The sequence below is a fragment of the Cavia porcellus genome, unplaced genomic scaffold, assembly GCF_034190915.1.
Source record: "Cavia porcellus strain 051 isolate PalLab524CR breed Dunkin Hartley unplaced genomic scaffold, mCavPor4.1 scaffold_1, whole genome shotgun sequence".
NCBI lineage: Eukaryota > Metazoa > Chordata > Mammalia > Rodentia > Caviidae > Cavia > Cavia porcellus.
This window is the reverse complement of record NW_026947484.1, coordinates 88,715,015-88,739,963: the sequence shown is the minus strand read 5'-3', so window position 1 is coordinate 88,739,963 and position 24,949 is coordinate 88,715,015. Positions and strand designations below refer to the sequence as shown.

The 24,949-nt window shown below is 35.6% G+C and overlaps 1 long non-coding RNA gene across 2 annotated transcripts in view; it reads left to right on the top strand.

The window, feature by feature from the left end:
• Window positions 1-11,305: 11,305 nt before the first annotated feature.
• Window positions 11,306-24,949, top strand: part of LOC106028167 (uncharacterized) — a 68,029-nt gene continuing 54,385 nt past the window's right edge. For both annotated transcript variants that reach the window (XR_001201776.3, XR_001201775.3), the window contains exon 1: window positions 11,306-11,406. This is a non-coding gene — a long non-coding RNA (uncharacterized LOC106028167). The remainder of the gene's footprint in view (window positions 11,407-24,949) is intronic.

Genomic DNA, 24,949 nt, shown 5'->3' with positions numbered 1-24,949 from the left:
TCATAACAATAATAAAACATCTTGATCACAAAAATGATAAAAATAATGTTAGGTAATTGATTAGTTTCAACTTCAAGTAGTAATTCAAAGTACATAAATCCATCAACTAATAGACGCACATGTAGCTTCTCATGCCTGTGCTTAAAGAATAGACACAGTTGATTTAAAATCTAATAGAGATGTGCTGGTAAGCAGTGTTAGCTTTTTAATATTTAGCATGTAATATATATTTAAATTATTTTAAGTAATTAGTTCATTGTGTTAAGACAAAGAACAGCAAATATTTAGCGCATTAAGATGCTTTGCAATGCAGTTATTTATTGCTAGCATCTAAGATGGGAATCACAAAGCTCTCCTCTTTTATTCTTGAGACTCCTAATATTCTGGGATCAACCATGATATGAAATTCAGTACTTTGTCTTGTTAGTGGTTCTCACCTGACCCAAGGTCAAGGCCGTGTGACCATACCATTCTTTTGAGAGAAGAGAAGCATTCACATTGTAAACTAAGTTGTATTTATCAGATGAGGTAGTCTGCAACATGAATGACTATTGTCTAGTAACCCTGCAAATTTTACCCTACTCAGAAATGGAAGACATAGGTGCTCTATGGAAGAACATGTTAAAGAGAACAACAGAACGCTGTGCATTGCACTTACTGTTGCTGGGTCTTGCAACAAAAGCTCATACCATGGTTGGGAACTTAGAAGAATTAGCAGGGAAGCTAGATTAGACAAGGTAATAAAATGCCATGCAACAATAAGAAAATGGGAAATCAGAAGGTCCATGATACATTTTATAGTTTTCCTATTTTCTGTGTCTTTGACTTTAAAACTCATAGAAGTAAAATTTCCAGGGTAGAACTTTGTTTTTAGGACTCTGCCAGTTATAAACTCTTTCTCTGCCTTAGACAAACATCAGTACAGGCAGAGATGGAAAGGAAAGGAGTTTAGAAGTTTTATTTCTAAAGTCCACCCGTATACCATCATTTGATCACTGTAATCTGCACCGACGATCTCTGATTCAGTGACCTCCTTCCTGGTGCCCAGCTCCGTGTGCTTCTGCTGTGGTCTCATTTTGTGTTCCTCTCAGGAGGCTCCCACACTGGGCTCCTCCAACCTCCTAGAAAAGAGCTGTGGTAGGCAGTGAAAGAAGAACATTAAAAAATGGGAAAAACATTTGGTCAGTGGTCATTTCAGGATATCATGAAACAAACTCTGGCATCCATACTCTGGTACAATTTAAATTGTTATCCCTCTGGCAAGGATTTAAAGTGAAACATAATAAAGCAAGTGAACATTCCATTTTCTTGTATGCTGACTCTCTTCTTTAAACGGAAACTTTAGCTTACAATTTCAGACTGTGATTACTCTTTCTCTTAACTATTATTAAAGCTTCTATTGATCGGCCATTGAGTATGTAATAGCATTTCACTAAAAACAGAGCATCTAGGGAAGATTAGAAGTATTTACTGGAAATCTAATTTGGCTAAAAGCAAAGCATCTGGCCAGTTTCTGACTTCCTCAGCTTAAAATTCTAGTCCCAAAAGATAAAGTACAGTGATCCTAAATTAACGTTTAAATCTTCTTTTCAGTAGACTGAGATATTATTTCCATATAATCTTTAGTAAGTTGGTATTTAAGGAACAGAAATGGTAGACGTATTTAAACAGAACACTCTAAATATTAGGTAAGTAGAAATTTGAAGGTCAGAACAAACACAGGAGCAAACATAAAAAGGGCTAATTACAAAGCCAGAATATTTCAGAGAGAAAGCGGGCAGACAATAATGGAAAGGAGTCAAAAATTAAATATTATCTTTTCACACCTGATCTCAGTGAAAATGAATCAAAGCAGGAAAAAATGATCTGATAAGCTTAGGCTAGAAAAAGAGTGCATATGAAAGATGGTGAGGACGTTCTCTAATGAGGAAGACTTGAGATATGAATAAAACCGAAGAGAGTGTCAGGGTAAATTTGAGCATGCACTGAAGCCTTGGCAAATTAAAGAAAGAAACATCTTAGAATAATGCTTTAAACCAATAAAATTATTTTCAGAGTTGAAATGAGCTCTCCAGGATAAAGCTCCTTTACTTTGGAACACTGAACTATAATGTGGTCACTTTCATTAGATGTGAAATGAGGCCCAGAGGACAAAGATGTACCCAACAGCAAGTGCACAGTTGGTGAGTGCAAGAGCATAGGACACATGCCAGGTCTTAAGGATACATGTCCTACGCTGTCCTCCTGCTGGGGAGCATCTCACCGGGTGACGAGCTGTGTAAGGTGCTGCTCGGTAAAAGACAGCTAAACAAGTACTTGATGGGGAAGATCTGGTTTGAGAGCAGCAGGCTTGAAAGAAGCTCAGTTTTTTCAGCTGAATTATTAATTCTTTATCTGTTTAATATCATGTAAACAATCTTTGACTGTATTTGTATATTAGTCAGTTTGGGCTACCAAAACAAATGTCATAGGCTGGAAAGTTTAAATAACACAATGTAATTTCCCGTAATTGAAGCTATCAGACACTCATTTCCTAGTGAAAGCTCTCTTCCTGGCCTATTTCTGCCATCCCGTTTACGAGAAGGGGAAGAGAAAAGAGAAAAAAAAAGAGGGAAAGGAAGAAGAAAGTTTTCTCATGTCCTTTCTTTTAAGCGAATTAATACCAGCCTGAGGGTTCCACTTCCAGAGGCTGCATCTCTGAATACAATCTAACATAATATTTGACCATATGAATTTCATATAAGTCAAAGACACGGTTTAGTTTATAGCAACTTGTTCTAATATATTTTGGCTAAACAATCTTAGGAACACTATTAATTTCCAGGTACCTACAGGACAAAGAAAAGGAGAAGAAAGAGTCCAGAACCAAGAAAATAAAACCACTTCATCTATCTCATGCACACAAATATTTCTTTTGTTTTTGTTTTATTTTGTTTCATTTTAGAGTCTTTCTGGTTTTTTTTTTTTTGTTTGTTTGTTTGTTTGTTTGGGTTTTTTTTTTTTTTTTTGCAGTATCAGAATTGAACCAAAAAAGTGCTGAGGAATATCCCCTGTCCTTTCTTTTCTGCTTTTCTTCCTTTTTTTGTCTTACTGTTTTTGAGACAGGGTTTTGCTAAATTAACCTGGTTGGTTTCAAAGTCATGATCCTTCTGCCTCAGTCTCCAAAGAAGCTGGTGTTACACATATGCACCATGGTGCCCAGCTCTGTGCAAGTTTAATGCAGGAGCTACCCATCAATTACAGTACCTAGGTCACTAACAAAAGTACGAAGTAGAACAGAAAAGAAGAAACATTTTTTACTACCAAGAAAAATACAGGAGTAAGCCTAGCGATAACAGGAAAATGGTAGCCTGGCTGAAGAAGTTCAGCACAGTGGTGAATCAGCGGTGTGTGTGTGGGTGGGGGGAGTGGCACACTAGGAAACACTCCTATTCACATCACCCACCTCTGGCAATCATTGAGTATAAGAATACCAGAAATGGAGAACTCCTTCCTTCCTCAAATGAAAATGAAAATTTAAATAATTACAAAAAAATTCACAATTTTTATGTCTTATATCAATTAATAACAACCCATAACAATAAAACAATAACAACAAAAAAATCACCACATGGAATGAATAAGCTGTTTCCATCTGCAATTTGGTCTGTAGGCTTAAAATTGTCGCCTCTAAGGTAAAGAGCTTAGCAATATTGATTCTGAACAACAACACAAACCGAGTGGCAATGGTTGTGTATGTGCTATTGTGTGTGTTGTTGTCAGGTGGAGGACAGGGCCAGTTCTTGTTTCTGTATTCACTATTAGCCGTATGAACCAGATCCCCACATCTGCTCCCCAGAATACCTGTGCTAACAGATCTATCTAGAGCTAGCTTCCTGTCCAGTCTCACAATGTCAGATACAACATAAGTAAATAATAGGACCCCTGAGCCCAGGCAAATATAAAAAGTGTCAAACAGAAAGCATCGCAGGGTCCATATTTCTGCTCAGCAGGAGATCAGTTTACAGATTAGATGGTAGTCAGGAAATGACTTTTCTAATTAAACTATATGTAAGTGCTCTTCCTTTCAGCATTGTCTGTGACTAAAACTTCTGATCCCTCTGGAAAAAACACACAGTACAAGAAGGAGGCAACTTGCAATGTTTAACTTAGGAAGAGGCACAGCTCCACAGTCATACAAACAAACTCATTTCAAACTTGTCAGGCAAACTAGCTTCCTTTTTAAAAAAAGTTTTGAAAAGGGGTTGGAGGTGGAGAAAATTCTTTTGGTCATCCATCCTCACATCTTTACTGAGCTGCCCCTGTGAGCCACATACTATATTAAGGATCCGGTAGCAAATAGAGCATATATAGTTCCAGCCCTTGTAGAATTTCTAATTCTTGTATGGAAAGGGGGGAAACAATACACAAATAGAAACATAAATATATAACGTGGAGTCAAATAATAATGATTGCTAGGAAGGAATCAAGCAGTATAAAGAGACAGTAATATATATTTGTATTTCAAGTTACCAAAATTACCATTCATTATGTTCTTTGTCCACTTTTATATGCTAAAGGAGTATAGATTTATCAAATATCTGGCGAGCTATTAGGCCTTACTGTATAAAAGGCCTTGAAAAGATCCAAGCCATTAGATATGATAATTCCACTTCTAGGAATCCATCCTAAGGAAATAAACAAAAGCAGACAAAGATTTATGAGCTGGGATATTCACAATAGCTCTATTTATAATAGTGAAAAAGTAGAAACTGATCAGTGATAAAAATTATAATCTTCCTAAATGTTGAAGTATTTTGTAACCAGCTGAAAAATTACACATGCAAAATTTACATAAGATACATATATCCTTATGTATATGGGAAAAAGGCCCAAAAAATGTACAACAAATAGCTAAGTAGTGAAAAGATAAATAATTTCTATATTCTGTGTATTGTTTTTCAAATTTCCCACAATGAGAGAATGTATTTCTATATACAATATGGAAAAAACATTTTTTAAAATGTCAACATGTGGCTGTCCTTGGAACATTCCCCTTTCATATGAGAAAGTAGCTATTTACTTAACTCTTCAAATTGTCTACAAAAGATATCATTTTGGTACATTTGTCTAGCTGGTATCTGGGTCTCGGAATTTTGCTTGTCTCTGCTGTCAGACATAATCACAGTTTCCCATTTTTATCTCCATATATGACTTTCTATAACTTCCTCAACAAAAAGTGAATTTTCCATTGTCATCTAGGAATCTTGGAGATGCTCAGCCTATTTTCATCCTTACTTTGTCAGATCTGCTACTGTATATACCTAATCACTATAGGACATTATAGAAATCAACACAAGGTTAAGTGACTTTGTACTATAGCATCATAAGCTGTTAGTGAAAAATTTGGATTTAATAATAAGTAAGCTCAAGTCAGAGTTCCTCACATTGAGGAGATATTCTTTGAAATAAATGATTTCATGGTAAAGTAAATTTAGTAAATACTTACAAAATGTATCCCCTTCTTAAAATCTGTTATGTGTATCAAAATATCAAAGTTTTAGATATACTACAATATGAAAAACTGAAGTTCTTTACTAATGTGATATGAGCTGAGTGTATATACCCTACCCTACCCCCAAATTCAAGGTTAATCCTAAACTCCACTGTAGTAATATTAGGAGCTAGGGACTTTGGGTGATTATTGCTTTTTATAAAAAGTAGTTCAGCAAATTGTTTCATGTTTCCACCACGGAAGGACATACAGAAAGCGCGGTCTATGAGTAACAGGTCCTTACCAGACACTGAATCTGCTAGCACCTAACATGGGAATTTCCAGCCTCCACATCTATATGCAATGTGTAAAATTGTCCAGTCTAAAGTGCCTTCTTATAACATCCCAAAGTGATTTTTTTAAGACAGTAAGTACCAAATTTGATGAAAGAAAGTTTTTGTTTATTTTCTTTACATAATTTCACTTAACATTCATCGGAACTAGAGTTACATAGAAATGCTCATTATAAAAGACAGAATCAGATAAATTTAATAATGAAAAGTATGTAAGAAATGGGTTTAGAAAACACAGTGACCAAATGAATATTTTAAAGAACTGGTAAGACAAAACCTTTAAAATTGCGGTGTGAAGTACACCCATGACCTAACTCAATGTTTCCTTTGTGTTTCTACTCAAAACATAACTGCTAGCAGGACCCAATTATGTCTGCTTGTGTATGCAGAGGCCTAACACCGAGAATCAGAATGATTCATATTTTTAGTGAATTTGATTGCATTGTGTCTTAGAGGAAGGGATTCTCTTTTAATTTATAGTCTTACTTTCTCAGTATGCCTAAATCTCTCTGATAGAATGGCATAGTTATTTAATATCTGTTGAAATGAATGAATTGAAACATATATTCTTCCTATCATTGTGGCTATCTCGAGAAGGGCACTGACCTCATTTTATTTTGCAATAATTATGTCAATGAGAAAGATCTTAAAGTTGTGTTCTACTTTAACCCTGATAACTTCAGAAAACTGAACATCTTTAAACCCATTTTCACATGAAAAGCCATCAGAGTAATTCATCTGTGCTCAGGATCACATAGTTATGCTAGGTCTTCAACCAATATTTCTTGAATCTCGGCTTCTGAAAAGAAAGTAATGGAGGTGTCTATCTAATATTACAGGACTTGGAAAATAACCAGCCACCAGTCTTGGGGAACACCTCATGTTCAGTTATTCTGTGCTCATCCCTGGAACCCAAAGTCATCATTCCAAGGATACAGAACTCAAGTCGCTTTTAGCTCTGTTGTCTGTGTGGTCAAAATTTGAATAATGTTTAGTTTTTACAAGCAAGATTTATTATTCTATCATAATTCATCAATAAATAAATAGCCCGATGTAAGTATGAAATTAGCCATAGCCAGCATTCCCCTCCTTAATTGGAGACCATTTTGGTACTCATAAAACAATACCCCCAAGTATCTGTCTTGCTGCCCTCAGCCTGCCATGAACTGCTTCTCCTCTATGATGCCCCTGTCCCATGCCACTCTGCCTTGGAGCCAGCCAACTATGAACTGAAACCTCCACAAAATGTGAGCCAAATAGAGCTTTCCTCTTTTAATGTTGCCTGTTGGGTACCTTGTGTCAGCAATGAGAGAAAAGTGAGTACAACAATAGCTTAACAGATTCAAAAGCTTGTATACTGCTTAAAATTGTGGAAAGCAATGTGTAATAATAGTAATAATCATAACTACTATTATCAAGTAAACTCGTCATTTATCTAATAATTTTCCACTATTTTGTGTAACCTCTCTGAGGTTGATCTTATCATTTCCATGTTACATATCACAAACATGATGATGAAAGACAGGAACAGCAATATCTAACTCTACTTGAGTCACACAGCTGGAAAGGTAGCAGTACTAAATATTGAAGCCTACCAACTTCTTCCCTCTCCCAAGTCACATAGTTAATATCTACATCACTATCTTCTAGGGCTTCAGAATGACATTCTCTTCTCAGAAGATAAGATGGTAGGATGTTTCATATCAATGAAATTGCCTAAGTTTTTAAAGAATGGCTTCCATCACACCATATATGGGAAATCTAGTTCTTATATAGGATTGATGATTTTTATCTTCTGGCCACAGCTTGGCTTTATTAATCTCAGGCACTTGGCCACCATCAAAATGTGTTCTGAAGAGACCAGACAGCAAAATGTTACAGACTACTTTATGCAATTCACTACATACATAAAAATTACATAAAGCAAAAGCACAGTTACTGTTGGTGAATGCTGTCCTGGTTGCCTGAGGATATACATATACAATGTTTCTCAGTTGTGTGTCACCAAGGAGCCCAGTGGGTTCAGCACAGAGCTGTTTTATGACCAGCGAGTAGAACATCTTGCTTGGTGGGTATATATGTCCAACTTTGAAAAGCTGTTTACCACATTTGAGCAAATGTGGTTGCAAGCACAAAGATGCTGGCGCAGGCACTGAAAAAAAAATGGGAAGATTACTTAAAATTTACACTAAGAAATATGCAGGAAGTACAGTCTTCCTTTAGCTTCAAGGATATTAAATCAGTGTTAGGAATATGGAAATACTAGTTTCAGCATAAGATTAGAGAGCATAAAAGATCAGTTTGAGTTTCATGTTTTTACAACAAATTGTAGTTAGAATGAGGCAAAGGAAAAACAGATTTTTAAAAAATTCTAAGGAGAAATTACACTGGAAATTGCATAAGAATTACATTAGTTTTTAAACCGAACAAATGAAATATATTTGACATTACATGAGAATGTCAATGTACTAATAACACAGCACAAAGCATTTCTTTTGAAAACACCTTTACAATTTATGTATACGATTTTTAAAATGGGTGCAAATACAATGAAATCAAAGTCGCTTGTCATTGTTAATGTTCTTCAAGTTTTAATGTGGAAATACTTCAATTTAAACTTCTCATTCAGGAAATACCTAATTCAAGTTATTTTACTCCCAATAATTGTACAATAATTGCACATCTGCATAATTGTGTATCCAATAATTTGGACCAATTGAACATAGGTTCAAAGCCAGCTTCCTTCCTTCTGAAGTGAGTGAAAGGCATTGCTCTGCACCCAGCCCAGCCGTTGGTCCTACAAAACCTCTAATGACAGGTTCACAGCAGTTGTGATCTAGTGGTCCAATAAGAGATGGATCTCAATATTTAAATTTGCATCCCATTTGAACCTTTCTTGTTTAATTAACAAAAGTGGCTCAATGTGATTCAATGAAAATGGCTTTTGCAGTTTTGAAACTAAAGAACGAAAAAACTAAAACACAGAAAATCCAAAGGATAATTCATCAGATGCAAATGGATCAGCTCAGAGCAAGGGAACCAATGCTTTCTTGGCTAAATCTAAACAAACTTTTGTCAGCGATTATAATTTCCTACAATGTGCTTTCCATTCCCACCTTTTCTTTTATTTAAACACCATTCCTCCATATCTACCACTTCAATACCCTGAAGAGCTGCCTCGGAAGGCACAAAAGCTCTGTATTGCTGGGTTAAAGCTGGCATAGCTGCTCAGCTCACTTGATTGAGTGTATCTTACTCTCAAAACTGGCTTGGAGTTAGGGCTCTAAATCTCCCTTAATTTTGAATTTCCTGGCTTTTATCACTTTAAATCAGATCCCTAATATTATTTAAATGTGGACTGCATTTTTTTTTTCTTCCCCACTTTGGGATAAAGGTAGGGAGAAGAATTTACTGTTATTTTTAACTGAACTATTTCGTTAACCTTGGGGGACATCCCTGGAGCTGAAACCTATTCAAGCAATCATAGCTCAGCATTTCACTCCTGCAGACAGCTCTGCCGGAGACTCAGTTTGGAAAAGCTCTTTTAAAAAACACGGGCTCTGCCTGGCCCTTTTCTTTGGGTTTCTGTGGAATTTTTCTTAGTAACAATTTTTGGCTGAGTAGGTTAGGTCGATTGTAAACTGGAAGAAGCCCTGAACGGAGCAGGGGGAGGGTTGCTTGCTGTGCTAATTAAAACAAAGCCTGCTTCTATGAACTGCCTCCCCCGCTGGCGCAAAGAGGCGCACAGAGCAAGCCCTTCGCGGGGCACACAGCTCTCCAGTCTGCAGAGGCTTATATTTTTAAATGCAATTAAAAGTAATGCCCCTTTGTTGATTATATTTTCCTCGCCAAATTCGAGGATGACGAAGCTGCCGAATATTTACTTTTAAACGTGTTGTGCCCACCAGCCTTACAAAGCTGTCATCCTCACAGAGGGGAAGGCAGCCTGTCTTCCCAGAGCACAGTAACTGCAACTGGGACAGATTGCAAATGGACGCTGGTTCTCAGATCAAGCCAGAATTCGGTGTCACTTTGGGGGTTAGGCAGAGAGAGAATTGTCTTTCTTCTTGATAGTGCTCAGGATTGAAAAAAAAAAAAAAAAAAAAACACCTTCTAAGCAAAACTCTGTGTGCAAGCTGCCTAGCATTCAGACCAGACTTAAGTTGGAGGGAAAAAAAAAAAAACTTGCCCAATGAAAGAGAAATGCACAAACATGCCTGTACTTTGTCCTGTGGATTTTAAAAGCATCTAACGTTACATGCTCACGTGAACTTTATTTAAAGCACAGCCATCCATGAAGTATTCCCTTTATGGTTTAGTGGCTATCCTCTTTCCATGCTATTCACGACTATGATTATTTTATAAGCCCCTTTGTAGCTGGGTTTATTTGATTTAACTTTTTAAATGTAGCTTTGTCTCTGACAATACAGGAAGTGCAACACCAAAGGAAAACTCCGCCTCGGAAATTGATGAGAGAGGCAGGCACACAATTTGAAATGAGAAGTTTTGGGAAGAGGGTAAAACTTATCTCATGATTTTTCTCATGTAATTATCCAGAAAGCTGAATGCTAAGTTTTGATTCCTAAGTTTTATGAGATTGCATTGGTACCAAACTAATTCTTAGCTTAGATGTTCTTTTATTGTTTTTTCTTTTCTTTTTTGAATGAAAAATGCAGGCTTGAAGAACAAGGTACAATGCTTATTTTTTAACTAAAAGAATAAAAATTTTAAACTTTTCCCAGGGCCTGGGCCTGAGCCAGGCAAGGGAATGAACTGTATGAGTGTGGCTGCCGAGAAAGTACTAAGATAAAAATATTCCTCTGCTTGAATTAACTTTATATTTCAGAGGGCTTTACTTCATTCCAATAAAGAAAGCTGAGTTATACTATCATTCTATTTCAATGCTTTTTTTCTTTAAAATAGCACATTTCTTTTAAAATTTTGCAAATTCCTGAGGACACAGCATGTACTTCTATTTATTTTTGCATCTCTGATTTCTCTTCTGTCCCACAGTGGTAAATATTTGACATCTAGCCATTCCCAGGGGTGGCAGACCAATGCACTACTAAACACAGAGTCATTTCACTCCACCAAGAGATGAAGTCAGGCTTCAGGGGATAAACAGTCGTCCATAAATAACCTTTCAGAAATAGCCTAAGGAACATGTCCCGCAAAGAAATCCTGGCTCAGGACATTCTTTTTGTTTATTTAACTTAAAAGTTTTCTTTGTCTAGATTTGTATCCATATAAAAGCACTTTTAAAAAACTCACAGTTAAAACAAAACAAATCCAAGTAGGAAAAAAAAAAAGTTCCACCTGAAAGGAAGCTAACTGGTGCCCTTTGCAATGCCAGGAAAAAACAAACTTACCTGCCATTGTGATGACTGCAAAGAGCAGCCAGAGAGGAAAGGGGGATGAGGGGAGACGCATGCCCAGTTTGAATGCTGGCTGAAATCTAGGCCTTTAGGGTACAGCTCAAAGCACTGTCAGCCTCTGGCTATAGTGGCAGAGCCTGCTGCTGTACATGATGGGATGTGCCTCGGACTTACTATTTAGCGAGGATAGACCTGACCCATTATGGTATGAAATGACTTGAGTTTCTGCCTTTTTAATAATCTAGAGAAAACTAGTAGTTTGCAATGTTTTTTTGGAGCTTCAATTACTGTATTGTAGTGAGATGAACTCAAGCAAGAAGTAGTGATGAAGAACCTTGAGACGGGTCTGTATTATTAGTTGAATTCATTTTGGACATTTAGCTCAATTTCACTTTTGGCACCTAGAGAAGTGACCAATTTAAGTATTTGGATGACATATGTGCATGCGCTTAGCCAAATTCAAAGAACTTATGTAAAATATTTTAGTCTACAGAAATCCTTTATAATGGTTAATTAATAAGTTTCTACTTTTGAGTAACAATTTTCTCCTAGCTTTCTAACAGTCGAGTATTGAAATTCCAAAGACTTTTAACTTTCTTTATCATTTCTTGTGTTTCTGTTTCCTTTCTTGACTTTGTCTCATCATCATCACCCAAGATGTAGTTCTTATCACTCAAAATTTTGTCTTGACATCTTGAGCACAGATACCCTTCCTAATGGCTAGACTGCCTTAATCTCTCTGCATGGATGTATCCTAGTACTGTACCGATGGATGAGTAGTTTAACCCGTGCTTTCAAAACATTAACTCACCCTGCACAGAATTTATGTTAGCACACCATGTTAGGAGGATGTACAAACTCTTTAACTTTCATCTGTTGTTTTTTGCAATTTTTATCTTCCTCTCTAATAAACTCTATGAACTCTACTTTAAAATCTTTCATGTTCCATTGCCTTCATTTTTACTTATATGATGCCCCTACATGAAATTCCTTCTCTTCAACTTGATTTCTAAGCTCTAATTTAAGCCCAAACTTCTGTATTAATGATCTCTACTTTTCTGAAACCCTGTGAAATAACAAAATATTTACTTGGAAACAGCTGTTTATATACCTCTTAATACTAAATAGAGTATAAATGCTTTGAGAATAAGAACAGAACCTTACGATCTTTTTTTTTTCCCCCCCAAGCAGAGTTTGTCTGTAATTAATGTAAAGAAATAGTTCTTCCCTGTCTAAATGATTGAGCTACTTTACTAAGTTAGGGCTATCAGGAAGAACATTCCTGTGGTAAGATAGTTTCAGTTTCCTACCAAGTGAGATCATTCTCAGAATCAATAAGAAGTGGAAGAGGTGGAAACTGTAAATCTGGAAATGAAGGGCAGATCTACTGAAATGGGAAAATAAGTTTAACCATTTCTTGTTTTCCACTTTAAAATGTGTGTTCATTTTGAACTGTAGAAGTTTTTACTTAGGAAATTCTAAAAAGTAATCTGTCCCCTAAAGAATCCTAATAAAAGAATGTGCAATAACGGACAGCTGGATTCAACAAGCAAATCCTATTTTTGTCACATGTATTGCCTGTTATCTGCTGATGGTTTCCTGTTAGTACCTTCAAGCCTTCAGTGAAGTTACACTGAATGTTCTAACAGGCAAGCCATGGAGGAGGAGAGAAATAATCATTTGCCTAAGGTAACATGAAGAGTTCTTTCAGCTGATACCCACTATGATACTGGCAACAGTGCACTGAGAATGAGAACAATCTAGAAGGATGTTGTCTACCAGCCTTCTCATTAGAGGAATCAAAATCAAAAGTTTTGAGTTATACAGTTCTTTTTTAAAAATAAAAATAACATTTCTTTCTTAAATTCCTATTAAAAGATTGCATAACACTAAAGTCTTGTGAATAGATATTACTATTATTGATAATTATTTTTCATATTTAGGAATAATTATAGTAAATTTAAGATATATGCTCTATAGCTATGATATATAGAGAAATAGTTTTCTTTTCTACTGCATGTTCATAAACTTCCATCTCTGTATCTGTGGAAGAAAGGTTTTATGTTTCCAATCAAGTAACTAGTCACTTTTTACCTAAAATGAAGACTTCCAGATTTCCATCCACCTTGTCCCTCCTCAGGTAGAACCCAGACACAGACGAAATGTTTCATGAGATTTCAGACGAGATGAGGTATACCACCAATATGATGCTTTATGTCATATAACATGAGATTAACTCAAAATAAAACAGATCTAAAGAAAGTTAAAACTACACAAACGTCTAGTAAGTAAAATACAAGAAATCTTTATGATTTTAGGTTAGATAAATATTTCTTAGATCACAAAAATACATCCTTAAAAATAAATACTGACTGTATTAAACCTTGTAAAATTATAAAACTCCTCAAAAGACAGTTTTAAGAGATAACCAAGTCACAGAGATACATGCTGCCATGCATATATCTTAACATAACTTGTATCCAGAATACATTAAAAAAAAAAAGCAAGTATTCTAAAAAGGAAGCAGAGATTTGAAAAGGTGTTTAGCCAAGAACTAATAAAGAAGCAAATAAGCATAGGAAAGGATTGACAGTTTCAATGTGTTTGTGGGATTTTTTGCAGTACTTTTATCATTAATTTTTAATTTCATGGCACTATGATCTGATAACATGCATGGGATAATTCCAACACTTTGGCACTTATTTAAATATGTTCTGTGAGCTAGCATATGGTCTATTTTAGAGAATGTCTCATATACTGCTGAGAAGAACGTGCATTCTGATATTGTTGGGTAGAACACTCTGTATATGTCTATCAAGTCCATTTGTTCACAGGTGTGATTCAGTTCTGTTATTTCTTTGCTGATTTTCTGTCTGGTTGATCTGTCCCTTGGTTTCAATGGTGTGTTAAGGATTGTGCTATTGCTAAATTGGTTTTTCATTTCTATTAATACTTGCTTTGTATAACTGGGTGCTCTGGAATTTGGTGCATATATATTTAAGATTGTTATCTCTTCCTCTTGAAGTTTTCCCCTAAGCAATATGTAATGACCTTCTTTATCTCTTCTGACCATTCTTGGTTTGAAGTTCACATTGCCTGCAAACAGAATAGCTACCCCTGCTATTTTTTTTGGGGGGGGGGTCCTGTTGCATGAAGTATTGTTTTCCGTCCTTTGACTTTCAGTCTATGAGTATCCTTTTGGGTTAGATGGGTGTCTTGTAGACAGCATATGGTTGGAGGTTGTTTCTTGATCCATTCTGCCAGTCTGTTTCTTTTAAGTGGTGCATTGAGACCATTTACATTAATGGTTATAAACTGTTAAATGTTGGTTTATTGTTGACATATTATCTTTCTGCTGTTGATCTTTGTCTTTTCTTTCTGTTTAATTGTCTGCTTTGCTTAGTGTTTTTTTCCTGTGTGTATCTAAACTGTCTTGCAGTATTCCCTGCAGGCTTGGCTTGGTGATCATGCAGTTTTTCAACTGTTCTTTGTCATGGAAGTATCTTATTTCTCCATCAATTTTGAAGAACCGTTTTGCAGGGTACATCAGTCTAGGTTGGAAATCATTTTCATTTGGATCTTAAATACTTCACTCCATGCTTTTCTTGACTTTATTGTTTGTGCTGAGAAGTCTGCTGTGATTCTGATGACAGGTATTATTAGTCATTGTGGAAATCAACATGAAAATCATAATAAGATACTACAATATATTTATTAAAATGTCTAAGCTATTTCCAGTGTATAGACATTATGAATTTTACTGATATAATCATGGGTATAAATATATCACTGTAATATGATGTTTTTGTCTTTGAGGAAGATATCTGGGAGAGGAATACCTGGGTCAAATAGAATTTTTACTTTTAAAATATTAAGAAATCTTCATACTGATGTCCATAGTATTTATATGAATTTACATTCCAACTAACAGTGCAGAAGTGTTCCTTTTTATTCCCAGCCTTACCAGCATTTGTTATGTGATTTCTGAATGACAGCTGTTCTTTCTGGAGTAGGAAGGAATCTCCATGTTGTTTTAATTTGCATTTCCCTAATGAGCAGTAGTGTTGAACATTTTTTTATGTATTCATTGGTTATTTGTACTTCTGAGATATGTCTATTAAATTCTGTTGCCCAATTTTTGACTGAGTCTTTTATTTTTGGGAGACTAATTTTTTATGTTTGCTATATATTCAGATATGAGTCCTCTGATCAAAGAATAGCTGGCAGAGATTTTTTTTTCCATTCTGTAGCTTGTCTCTTCATTCTGTTAGTTCTTTTCTTTGCTGTACAGAAGATATTTAATTAGAAATGATCACATTTGTTGATTCTCAGTACTGTTTCCTGGGTAACCAGGGTTCTGTTCATAAAGTCCTTGCCTACGCCTCTGTCTTCAAAAATTTTACTTTTCTTCCCCCAAGACCTGAAACATTTCAGTTCTACCATTTAGATCTTTGATCCACTTTGATTTTAGCTTAGTACATTGTGCGATAAATGGGTCTAGACTCAATCTTCTGCATGTGGATAACCAGTTTTCCCAGCACCTTTCTTGAAGAGGCTACTTTTCTTCTATATATTCCATGTATTTTTGGCCCTTTTGTCAAAGACCAAATAGTTGCAGTGCCTGGTTTTTGTTATCGCTATTGTTCTGATTTCTGCAACCTCTGTTCTGTTCCTTTGATGTGCGTGTCTTTTTGTGCCTGTACCACACTGCTTTCATCACTGTAGCTTTATAGCATAACTTCAAATCTTGAATTGTGAGGACTTTTGCTTTGCTCTTGTTTCCAAGAATTGTTTCTGCTGTTCTCTTTGGTTCTACATGAATTTTAGAATTGTTTTCTCTAGAATTGTGAGGGCTGCAGTTGGTATTTTGAGATAGTATTAAATTTGCATAACAATGTTTAAAGTATGGCCATTTGAAGAATGTTGGTTCTGCCTTTCAGAAAAGGGAGTTATGTTTCCATTTGCTGATGTCTTCTTCAGTCTCCTTTTCCAGAGTTCTGTAGGTTTTATTGTACTGGTATTACACTTGCTTAGCTAGGTTATTTCCTAAGTATTTAATTTTTCTTGGTGCTATCATGAATAGTAATTTTTCCCCTCATTTCTTTCTCAGTGGGTTGATTATAGCATGCAGAATTGCTACTGTTTTTGTATGTTAATTTTGTAACCTGCTACATTATTGAATTTAGATTTTTGCTTGTTTGTTTGCTTTGTCTTTTTGAGACAGGCTCTCACTATGAAGTTCAGGTTGGCTTTGAACTCACTTTGTAATCCAGCCTGATCTGGAAGTCACAGTGATCCTCCTAACTCAGCCTTTTAAATTCTGGAATTACAGTCACATGCCACTACAGTTTATGATTATTAATTCTGAGTCTTTTGATGAGTTTTTTGGATCTTCTCAGTAGAGGGTCATGTCAAGGGCAAAAACATATGATGTTTTGATCTCTTCCTTCTCTATGTGTATCTATTTTATTCTTTTCTCTTACTGAATTGCTCTGGATAATATTTTAAGGACTGTGTTGAACAAGAGCAGTGACAGTGGACATCCTTGTCTTGCTCCTGATTCTAAGGAGAATGCTCCAACTTTTCTACTTTTATTATGATGTTGGCAGAAAATTTATCATAAGTGGATCTTATCATATTGACATAAGATGTTTCCAGACCTGTTTTCTTCAGGAATTTTGTCAAAAATGGATGCTGATTTTATAAAAAACATTTTCTGTGTCTATTGCATTTATCTCATGATTTTTGTCCTTGCTTCTTTTTACATTATGTATTACATTTATTGATTTGAGTATGTTGAGCCATCCTTGCATCCACAAGGTGAGGCTTACTTGGTCATAATGTATAATCTTTTTGATAATTTGGTGCATTGTATTTTCTAGTATCTGTTTGAGGATTTTTGCTTCTATGTTCATTACAGAAATTGGCCTTTAGCTCTCTTTTATGTTTAGAATCTTGTCTTATTTTAGAATCTGGATAATACTGGCTTCCAGAAATGACTTGATAGTACTCCTTCCCCTTTTATCATTAAAGAGTTTGGGGAGTATGGGTATTAGGTGTCCCCTGAACTTCTTACGGAATTTGGCGATGAATCAATCAGGACTTTGGCATTTTTAGTTGGTAGTTTTTTTTATTGTTATCATCATTATTTACTACAATTTCATTGCCTGTTTTGGGATTACTCAGGAATTTTATACCTTCTTCTATGAGGAATTTTTTTAAAATTAACATGTATCTGGGAATCTCTTAATTTCTTTTGAATTCTCCAATGTGTTAGCAAGCAAGCAGTTCTATGAAATAGTTGCTAATAATTTGATTTCAGTGGTATCTATCATGATTTTTCTTTTTTCATTTCTAGCTGTATTGACTTGGATATTTTCTTTTCTGAGAGATAACTACCTAAGGGTTAGTCTATTTTGTCTATTCTTTCAAAGAACCAGCACTTTGATTCATTGATTTTCTTTTATTTTTTCCCATTTCATTGAGTTCTGGTCTAATTTGTATAATTTCCTTCATTGTACTAGATTTGGATTTGAATTATGCTTATTTTTTTTAAAAACACAAAGATACATCATTAGTTATCTATTTGGGTTGCTCTGTTTTTCTAATATGAGCATTCACAGCTCTCAACCTCCCTCTTAGGACTGCTTAGTGTCCCATCAATTCTGGTATGTCTTACTGGCATTATCATTTAATTAGAGGAACTATCTTATTTCTTCCTTGGTTTCTTCCGTGGCCCACTGATTATTAAAAGGAATTTTGATTAATTTCTGTGTGTTTGCATAATTTCTGTGGTTTCTTTTGCCACTGACTTCTAGCTTCATTGTACTTTGATCTGATAATATGCATGGTATAATTTGCTCTCTTGCCTTCTTGCCTAGTGTGTCATCTGTTTTGGAGACAGTGTCACTTGCTGCTGAGAAGAATGTGTATTCTGTTTTGTTGGACAGAACACTCTTTAGATATGTATTAAATCCCTTTGTTCAAAGAGTTGGTTCAACTCTGATATTTCTTGTTGATGTTTTTGTCTAGTGTATCTATCTGTTTGTGACAGTGGGGTATCGAGGCTCCACATTACAATTATTTTGGTGTCTATACAGTTGTTATGTCTATAAGTGCTTGTTTGGTGAGACTGCAGGTGCTATTATTTGGCACATGTATGTTTATAATTACTATCTCTCTACTGTTCCTTATCAGACATGTAGTGACTTTCTTTGCCTCAACTGATCAGTTTTGATTTAGTGTTCATTTTGTCTGAAAATAAGAGAGCTGTTCATGCTTGTTGTCATGGTCTACTTACACGTAATTTTCTTTTTTCTTTTTTTTTTTTTTTGGTTTTTAGTCTATGAATATCTTTTTCATTTAAATGTGTTTCTTTCAGGAAGCATACTATTAGATTTTGCTTCTTGGTCCATTTTGCCAATCTGTGTCTTTTAATTGGCAAACTATCATTCACATTGAGAATTGTTAGTGATAGGTACTAACAGTGCTCTCATTACATTATTTTCATCTTGCTGATTGATTTTCTTTCCCTTGTACTTAATTATTCATACATTTGGTATAGTTATTCTTTTGGACATTTTGGTATTTAAGCTTCATTGTCTTTTTCTAGGATATTCTTGAAAAATTTTATGAGTGTTGCTCATAAGTTTTTCTTAATGTGATTTTTCTCATGGAAATATCTTATTTCTCCAGCAATTTTGAAAGAAAGTTTTGCAGAATATATCAGTCCATTTTGGAAGCTGTTTATTTTTAGATGTTGAAACACTTTAGTCTAAGCTCTTTTCCCCTTTAAAATTTGTATTGAGAAATCTGCTACAATTGTGTTGAGTTTTCCTTTATAAATGATTCTTTGCTTTTCTTCTTCACCAGTTTTCAAGATTCTGTTCCTGCAGTGGACTTCTGGTATTGTGACTGTGATGAATCATGGAGAGACTCTGTTCTCATCAGGGCTATGTGGGACTCTATATCTCGATATTAGTTTTCATATATATGGAAAGTTTTCTATTACTCTATAAACAGGTTCTGGGATTTTGGGTGTTTTTTCTTTGCCTTTTGTACTATCTCCTGATTTTTCACGAGTTCAAATTACTTTAAGATCAATCTTCTTTATATTAACTAGCTTGTTAATATAAATTGCATCCAATTTTATATTCTCTTACTATTTTTAAGGTATCTCTCAGTGATTTATCATTTACAACAACCGTATCTTCTAGTTCTGAAACTCTGTTGTTATTGGTCATTTCTTTTCCCATTCTTTCAGTAAAATTTTTAATATGCATTTATGTCTGGTACCTTTTCATGGATTCTAATTCTTCTCTATGCTGAATATTCATATTTTGCATTGCTTTGTTTAGTTCAGTTAGCTTTTCATAAGTATCTTATGTCCTCCCTAGTCATTTTGTTAAGATCATTATTTATTTAGATCTTCTTTGAGTGCACCAAATAATTTACTGATTTCTTTTTATCTTCTCTCTTATCCTTCTAAATAATTCAGTTGTGTTGCTCTTGATTTCCTTCCCCTTGATCAGCACTGGTGAGTTGGGAGTTTTTAAAGACACTTTTTGCTTTAACTTCTCATGTTTTTATTGTAGTACTATTTTTGTCTGTATGTTTGTTTTCTGTACTGAAGCTTGTTGTTTGATTACAGTAGAGGAATTTTTGCTAATATAGAGAATTCTAGTTATTGTCTGCATTTTAGAATGTAGTCTTATTGTGACTAACTGTATGTCATTCCTATTTCCCAAGATCACTACTCATTTGCCTTTTATTTGGAAGGAAAGGCTGAAGTGTATTTGTCTCAGTACCTACCTCTCCAAAAATGAGCCACAGTATTGTTAACTGGCAGCAAAACAATCCAAATACTGAGACACAGAGAAATCCAGTTGACCACAATAATGGTGTCATGTTGGCTCTAGCAACACAATCTGCAACAAGAATAGACAAACTGGATATTGACTTACTCTTTAAGAACCAATAATCTACCACTCTTAACCATAAAAAGGAGTTCTGGGATGATAATATAAATACTAAGACAAACCAAATATTAACCTATAGTAAATATATACTAAATGGAACTTTACCTCTGCTAACAATAGAACAGTATTCAACATAACACATAGTCAACATAACACTATCAATAGATTCATAAAGCTTAATAGTTATATTAGTAAAGGTAGATGGTGTAGGAAATAGGAGCATCTAGAAAGTAAAATATTAAAAATTAAACAATAGAAGATGAGAAGGAGGTGGGAAAGTTAAAGGATAACAAAAAAGTTAATACTACTAGATAAACTAAAAGAAAAGAAAAAGGAGGAAAATGAAAAAAGAATAAGAGAAAAAGGAAAAATACTTTAAAATAAGCAAATAAACAAAAAATTCCAGACTTCATAAAGAAAAAAACTAAAGGTGAAAAAAAAATCTACTTCCTCCCCCCCCCCCCCAAATCCTCTGAATTTCCAGATGAGTCATTTCTGTCTGGAACACACAGGCTTGGAATCAAGCAAATCATTTTCTTCTCCGCCAGCTTTATAGCTGTGGTTTTGTGAGATGTTCTTTCCCCTACCACGACAGAGGCCCCTCCATCCATAGATCTCAAAAGGTAACAACTGTCCGAGCCAAAGCACATCTCCACCCATGTTGGTAAGTGGGAACGCCTTCACACCACTGGTTTCCCCAATTCAGGCGTCATGAAGGTGGTCAAACTGACTCATGGTAGGTGATGCTCCTGCTGAGAGCCAAACCTGCCAGGCGTGGTCTACCATCATGGGATATGGGTCCTCATATCCTTCCTACCCTGATCTTCAGTTTCTCAGTGGGTCCCCCTTCAGCCTCTCAGCATACCTTTTACAGCTCTCTCTCAGCTGCTGTGCTAGGGTAGCACTGAAAATCTTCTGTCCTTTCCAAAATGGAATTTGAATAAACTATGTCAGGCAATAGAGTGGGCCGAACTGGATTTTTCTCCAGCCCTTTCCTGCTGTGAAGAATTCACTTATGTGATAAAACTCTGGTCTGTTTTTGCGACAACAACCATGGGCTTTTCTTGGGGTTGGCATAGATAGTCAATCTATTATTTCTTCTAGAAGCTGTCCACTCTTTGGAGGTTTACTTTCTTTCTCAAGTTTTGGACTCACCTACAATGAGTTCAATTGGTTGGTCCTCTGTGGCTGTGAGCTGAAAGGAACTAAAATGCAGAGCAAGGTTGGAGCTGACAGACACAGCCATGACGCAGAATCCACGTTGTGGAGTTAGCTGGGGCGAATGCACTGTGTTGCAATTACTCCCATGTTACACTGCCGTGGCACTTCCTCTCTCCCCTAAATCTGTATTTCAATGTCATATATTATGAATTTCATGATTTGTACATCATACGAATTTGGAATTTCTGGTTGTAAACTCTGGACTCACTTTGTATATTCCTTAACAAAACAGCACAAGCAAATGAGTGGACAATGCTTTCTTTAAAGGTTGATGAATATTCTGTCTGGGAGGAGATATGCAACACACTGTATAGTGCTTGCTTCCCCTCTAGACCTCGGTTTATTTCCCAGGGAGACTCCGCAGAGGGAAACAAACACAGCCTTTTTACACATAAAAATAGTTCTAAAGATTCCTATTTATAATTTTGGCTTCAAAGTTTGGAATTTTAAATCTCTCTAAAACTTATTTTTCGAAATACCACATTCATATTTTCTGTTTTGTAAAATAATTTATATCATTCATGAAGAACCAAATTGAACAGAATTTGTTACTTAAAAGAAAAACAAAACACCATTGGCTAAATGATAGACTAGGGCCTAAGAGATGGAAAGAAACAAGATTCCACTCAAATTTGCTAAATAATCTCAATCTTACAGAAACTCTAGGCAACTAAAATATCCTCTGGAGAGTAACATTTCATGCTTAGGAAGAAATTATTTACTTCATGCAGGAAAGTACTTTCCTCCAAAGAAGGAGCCTGGCTCACCATAATATTGGGTTTGGCCTATCATGAGGCTAGACTGAAAATATTTTATATTCTCAATTTATTTTTCTCACATCTGGATAAGGGTTAATTTTTCTAGACCTGAATTATGAAAAATTTCTCTTGTCAAAACTGCATGCCATATACTTGATGGTAAGCATTTTAGTCTAATTGCAAAATGTACCACTGGGAAACCTAATTATTTAGGTGTGGGTCCAAAGTAGAAGTTGCCCACCTTTAGGTAAACCACAAACACGCAGCATCTCTGAGAACCTGAAGTGTGGAGCTCAACTGCAAGGCAAAGAGGTATTTCCTGCCAGGCTGTCCCCTGGGGAGACTCTTGCCTTTGGCAAGGGGTTGTTTCCACAGGCTGAAGTCTTTTTTCCTGGCGGTGGGGGTCCTCTTAAACACAAGGGAATTGTGGTGGCCCTTTGAGGTTGCAAAGAAAATTATTTGAGTGCCTCCTTTCAGTTTCACTGTATCCCCTCAGCCCTGCCTTAACAAGTGGCTCATTCTCTTGCTGAGGGCTCTTTGGCAATGCCTTAGGGTGAGCTATTGCTAAACTGCCTCCTCTCTATTCCCCCACATTTCCTGCAGCCAAAAGCACAGAAGAGAGGGATTCCCTTTTAGCTTTGTGCCAGATGCTTTTACAGTTCTGTCTTGTTTTTGTTTTCCTACTGGGCAAAAATTAAGAGTTTTTATTGTCTCAGAGTACTGCGATTCAAGCTCAAACTTCAGTGGCAAAAACAAAACCCCAAATCACACCCAGTACCAACTTAAAAATATTGTTTCTTTTTATTTTATGAAATGAAAGTACAAATATAGACAGCAAGTAAGAATGTTTATCAAAAATATATTTTAGTTGTATCATATATGGAAAAAAACTATACATTTTTTGGTATATATTCACTAGGCATATACTCTATACTAGATGCTGTGCTAGGCATAAAGATTATAAAAATAAATAATACTTGGTATTATTTTGAAGCTATTCATACTCTTTCCTTGGCAGTGGTTTAGGTAGAAGACAAACATGCAGATGCATAATTGTGATGCAATATATATGTTACCAGAACTCAAGGAAACACTTTAGTGTTTTAGACCCATTTCATAGGGCAGTAATACTTGAGGTGGGCATTGAAGGGTAAGTTGAAAGCTCAAAAAGAGAAAAGAACTGTTTCTAGAAGTGGAAAGAAGATGGAAAAAAGATACAAAACCAAAACTAACATGGAACATTTGGAGAACAGATAGTACTTTGGTATAATGAGAAAACAGGGTTCGAGGGGTAGAGTAATGCTAAGAAAGAAAAGAAAAAAGGAAAGAAAAGGGTATCCAGGTAATAATGCTTATTAGATGAGATGGAAGACTTCAAGGATTTCTGGTCTTTACGTGGTAGAGTTTGGAAGGGCGTGACAGAACACTTACTTACATAACCATTTGTCGCATAGTGATCTCAGTGCTGTGGATAGCTTACTCTTGCAAGAAGTTCTTACCCTTATGAGGAAAGAACTTGAGTGATTGCATCTTATAAATGACCCTGGGAAAAATATCAGTTTCTTCCTCTTTGCAAGTTTATCGATAGCTCTTACAAAATTCTAATCAAACTCATGGCAGGTTTGTTTGTAGCAATCGGCAAGTGGTTTCTAAATTCACAAAGTCCAAATGCAGGCAAAATAACTTTCAAAATGAACAAATGTGGAGAATTTACACCACTTGATTTCAAGGTTTATTGTGAATTTACAATAATAAAGGTATTTTAATAGTTGTATCAAGATAGACAAGTACCCTGGAGAGTCCAGAAACAGAACAACTCGGATTGGAAATGCCCCCTACCGGCCTGTGTATTGAAGGCTTGGTTTGCCAGCCCGCACACTGTTGGAAAGTGAATGCACGTTCAGATGTTGGTGCCCAGTGGAAGGAAGCCAGGCCTCTGGTGGTGTGCCCCTAAAGAGAATACTGGAATCTACCTCCTTCTCCTTTCTCTCTTTTTGCTTCCTGGCCACCATGAAGTTAACAGGCTCTATTTAACGCATGCTTCCATCATGACGCACTGGCTTGCCACAGACCCAAAAGAAACTGGGCCAAGCAACTATGGATGCAAGCTTCAGAAACCGTGAATGAAAACCTTTCCTCATTGTAAGTTGATCGTCTCAGACAATTTCTCAGCAGCAGAAAGATAACCTAAGGAATAAAATCACACATATGTATACACACACACATTATTTTTGTTTCTGTTGTTGTTTACAAAGTTACAATGATAAAGTATAGTTTTTTTTTCAAAAATAATACTGGGAGAGTTAGAAATGCTGTAAGCAAATAACCAAAAAAGAGATGCATTTGATCCACACCTCACACCATATGCAAAGCCAAAACTTTAAACTTTTATGAAAAAAAATAGAGGAAATCTCTGTGAAGAAATGTTTGACAAAGATTTATTAGATTTGACACTTAAAGTATGATCCATACAGGCAAAATATAACTGGACTTCATAAGAATTGAAAGCTTTTTCAAGAGTATGTTAAAAGAATGAAGAATGCCACAGACTTGGATAATATCATTCCAAAACATGATAATATGATTGCATGCAGAATAGGTAAGAAGAATTTAAAAATTCACTTATAAAAAGTTAGCCCAGTAAACATATAGTCAAAGAGTTTAACAGATACTTCACCAGAGAGGAAGAAATCACAAAAGGAAAAAACAAATTTAGAGTTAGATGCATATTTGTTATCTTATTTGTGGTGATGCTTTCACTAATGTACATGTATCTTAAAGACTTCAAAAT